The sequence below is a fragment of the Moschus berezovskii genome, chromosome 16, assembly GCF_049115385.1.
Source record: "Moschus berezovskii isolate FMDL1 chromosome 16, NW_MosBer_1.0, whole genome shotgun sequence".
Lineage (NCBI taxonomy): Eukaryota > Metazoa > Chordata > Mammalia > Artiodactyla > Moschidae > Moschus > Moschus berezovskii.
The window spans coordinates 47,860,489-47,865,029 of record NC_142475.1 but is presented as its reverse complement, the minus strand read 5'-3'; the positions used below and the strand labels follow the sequence as shown (position 1 = coordinate 47,865,029).

The 4,541-nt window shown below is 40.1% G+C and overlaps 1 non-coding gene across 1 annotated transcript; it reads right to left on the bottom strand.

The window, feature by feature from the left end:
- Positions 1-3,216: 3,216 nt before the first annotated feature.
- Positions 3,217-3,322, bottom strand: LOC129560569 (U6 spliceosomal RNA). Its single transcript, XR_008686802.1, has one exon. It is a non-coding gene; the product is annotated as a U6 spliceosomal RNA (small nuclear RNA).
- Between the last annotated feature and the right edge of the window lie 1,219 nt (positions 3,323-4,541).

The following is a 4,541-nucleotide window of genomic DNA, read 5'->3' as shown; positions in this document are numbered from 1 at the left end:
ACCTTTTTTAAATGTACAATTCAGTGGCATTAAGTACATGCACACTGTTTTCAACCATTACCCATCTCCAGAACGTTCTCATGAAAATATTCTGGACATGGTATTAAAGACTCAGTTTCCAACTCAAGGAATTTCTAAGATCCCATGTATCAGGGAGCTAAAGCACACTCAGAGGGAAAATAGCTTCCTTCAGTTAAAAAGCAAGATTTTTATAAAATCCTGGGTGTGAAGGGGAATGCCTGTGTTCAGTGTTAGCTAGGACAGAAAAATACCTTCATCAAAAAGAATGCATCTGAATAATGACTCTTCTTCCTTAGAACCGTCTTCTTGCTTCTTTTGAAACAGGCTTCTATAAACGTGGACCACTTGACAGTGCTACTCACCACAGAGCTCTCATTCTAGCAATATTTCTTGGGCTTTAAAATGTAACACTCTGTTTTTATTCAAAACATTTACAGGGTCAATCAATGTTATATTTTAATTAGTCTATTATTTATGAATGTCAGTTTTTTACATCCTTGATGAAATGCCTACGCTTTTAGTTTATTTGTTTTAATTTTTTTAGCTTTTATCCAAGATGGTTATGAAGTTTCAGACACACAACTACCTGAAAACTTGCAATTACTCACTTGCCCCATCCTCAAACTCTAATATCCTAGTTCTTCACTGAGCAGTAGGCATGTGGATATTTGTTGTTCTTTATAGCTGTCACACCTGTTAGAAATATTATTTTGTGTGTATTCAGTATTTAATAAAAACTTTTAAACATTCCTTGTGTTATATATTTCACTTAAGCATATTCTTTTGTTACAAAACGAGACAAGCTAATACTTAGATCACCTATTTCTTTTGGACGAAGTTTTAAAATAAACTATTAATACTGGATACTTTCTAATACACTCAGTCCCTGGCTTACATATGGTCAGGGCCAACCAACCACCAAGACTGGCAAGATTTTTACTTGACTAGAGTTCCCTTCTCTTTTTGCCTCTCCCTAGAGTTTTTCCCACTTGTGTTTACTCTTCTCCCTCTCTATTTTAAGCTTCATATACAGCTTTTACTTTCCCCTCATTAACAGCGGTTTCATTCACAATACCACCACTTCCTTGTATCTGAACCCTATGCCTTTCAAGAGTTTAGTTGTTTGCTTCAACCTCTACTGCTGTCCTAAGATAAAATACCAAGCACGGGTGAGTTTGAATACTCTTCTGCAGTGTAACCACTAACCCCAAGACTCACCATTCTAATGCAGACAGGCTTAACAGAGTGCCTTTCCAAATACAGCAGATTAAGTTCTAGTTTTCTGCAGAAACACATACAATGGTTATGTTCTATTACTACGACTGTGCTATTTTCGAGGTCATAGGTTTTAGCAGGGCAGCTCTGAGAATCTAAACCCCTTGCAAAACCTTGTTTCCATAGAAAAATATGTTCTGCCTCATAACCAATCAATGAACAAGTAAACTTTTGAAATAAATCCATGAGGATTGCCTGTACTTTTCATCTGAGACTTCAAAGCCTTTCACAAAAACATCATTTTTTTTTTCTAAAAAAAAACCCAAAACGCCATTTTGCCATAGCTAATGGTTATTAAAGAACTTGTTATGTTCACAACTAGGAAGTGTATATTAACAACCTTTGGACATGGAGTGCCAGAGATAATGCACAAATTATTACCAGGGGTATTGGATATGCTTCTTTCCATTTATTAATTCACTACAAATTTATTGAGTTCCTGTTCTGTGCAAAGCACTCTTCTCGGTACTGGAGACCAAGTAACAAACAAGACAGGCAACAGCCCTATCTTATTGGAATTTACAAATCATGTGGCTCATACTTGGCACTTGGTAAATATTTGTTGAATGAATGATTGAACGTGCCTAAAGAAAACCATTCACATAGAATAAATATTTATGTTTTATAAAAATTAAGTGAAATCATTGAACAGAGGGGTGTCAGAATGCAGAATATAAATTAGACAGGGTAATGTGCTCCAATGGGGCTTCCCGGTGCTTCAGTAAAGAATCTGCCTACAGTGCAGGAGATACAAGAGACGGGGGTTTGCTCCCTGGGCCAGGAAGATCCCCTGGAGTAGGAAATGGCAACCCACTCTAGTATTCTTGCCTGGAGAATTCCATGGACAGAGGGAGCCTGGCAGACTACAGTCCATGGAGTCACAAAAAGTCAAACACAACTGAAGCAACTTAGCACACAGGCATCCTGTGTACGGCTGAAAGCACGCGAACTCCCCGGAAGAGTATCCAAAACCCTTGGGTGATGTTCACTCTTCTTGATATTCTTGTAACTTTATGATGTAAAGTTAACAATATTTAAATATTATGATTTAAAGTTAATACATTTTAGGGGCTACAATACTGACCTAAAGCCTGTGCTCTGAAACTAAAGAAGGCACTGCAATGAGAAGCCCACACACCACAACGAAGAGGAAGCCCCGATCACAACTAGAGAAAGTCCACGTGCAGCAAGAGACACCCTCCACAGCCAAAAAACACAATGGATGGATAAATAAATAAATCTTAAAGTTAATACATTTTATGTTACATGATAAGGGAATGGGGGAAGAAAACAAAAGTAGACAGACAGGTAGATACACACACACATACAGACACAAACATACACACAAGCATGTTCATAGCAAAAGAAAAGCAAGAAATACTGATAACAGTTACATCCTCATTTCTGTAACTGGTCACACGGTCATAGATGGTATTGATAACTGTATTCTTCCACTACCCATTACATACTCCTTTCATCCTTACCAAGCAACTTGGCTAGTTGTGGTTCTTTTCTCTCTCTCTCTTTTTTTTAAACTGAGATAGAGTTGATATACTATATTATATTTCAGGTATGTGATCTGTTTGTGTATAGTGATACACAATTTTTCAAGGTTATATTCCATCCCTGGTCATTGTGAAACATTGGCTGTATTCCCAATGCTCTACTGTATATTCTTGCAGCTTATTTATTTTATACATAGTAGTTTGTACATCTTCATCGCCTTCCCATCTTGCCCCTCTCCACTTTCCTTTCCAGACTGGTAACCATTGCTGCTGCTGCTGCTGTTGCTGTCGCTTCAGTTGTGTCCGACTCTGTGTGACCCCTTAGATGGCAACCCACCAGGCTCCCCCATCCCTGGGATTCTCCAGGCAAGAATACTGGAGTGGGGTGCCATTTCCTTCTCCACTAGTTTGCTCTAAAACTATGAGACGCTTCATGAATTTGCATGTCATCCTTGTGCAGGGCACATGTTAGTTTGCTCTGTATCATTCCAATTTTAATATTTGTACTGCTGAAGCAGCACTGTTTGTGGTTTTTTACCCAGTAGAGTGACCCAGACCTTCATTCACGAAGCAACTGGGCCGTTAATAGAGCTCCCTGAATTAGGCTTTTGTAGTTTTCCATTGACTTTAACCCAGGTTATGTTACTAAGAGAAGCCCTAACAGATCTCCTGAATTCTAGCCACACCCTTCCTTACCCCCATTGCTTGTAGCAGTTCAGTTTCCCCTTGGCAATCAGGATCAATTGCTCCAGCCATATAGTAACCTTCTTTTTTTGCCTGTTAACTCAGAGGCTTGAGAAGCCCAAAGTGGCCAGGCAACAGTCTTCACTTCCAGTTCTTGGAATCACTGCTGTGTCCCTGGTGGATGCATTCCTCCCTTTGAAACTAAGACCTCTAGACCAGCAGAACTTACGGTCACAGGGACAGGAAGCAAAATTTTTGCCAGTGGATCACTAGAGGTAGTAGTGAGGGGTTCCCCTGCCATTTCCATTCCTTGATTCTTAGACCCATCCCCATGAATTCTGGCTATGAGGGAAACATATACTGGTCACCAAGGTAGAGCATGCACCACCTCCTGGAAAACCTGGCCTCGGTCCTATAGAGTAGTGACCCTGAGCTGTTCTTGTATTTAACTTTGTCTTCAAAAGGACTTTCCATTATTCTATCAAGCTAACTGCTTCAGGATGGTTGAAGAATAGAAATCTATGAGGGGGGACCACTGACACACCTCATTTGTCATAAAGTGAGTTCCTTGTTCAGAAGCAATGCTGTGTAAAACCATGATGGTGGAAAGGATAGCCCATTCTGTGGCTACCAGTTCACTTCTTTCCCAAGAGATTCTTGTCATTGCCCAATGGGCTCATGAACAATGTAGTCATGGTGACAACATGGACTTAGATTAACCAAGGCCAACCTGGCTATGGCTACCAGAAAGTGTCCAGTCAGCCAGCTGTGGAGACTGAGTCCCCAATATGGCACCATTTCCAGGGGGAGCAGTCAGCTATCTGGATGGCAGGTTGCTTACACTGGATCACTTTCATCATGGGAGGGCCAGTGTTGGGTATTTTTGTTGTTTGTTTGTTTATTTTTGGCTATGCTGCATGACTTGTGGCATCTTAGTTCCCCAACCAGGAATCGAACCTGAACCCCCAGCAGTGAAAGCACCAAATCCTAATCACTGGACTGCCAGGGATTCCTTCTTTGCAATATTTTGCTTTAAAAAAAAAAAATATATATATA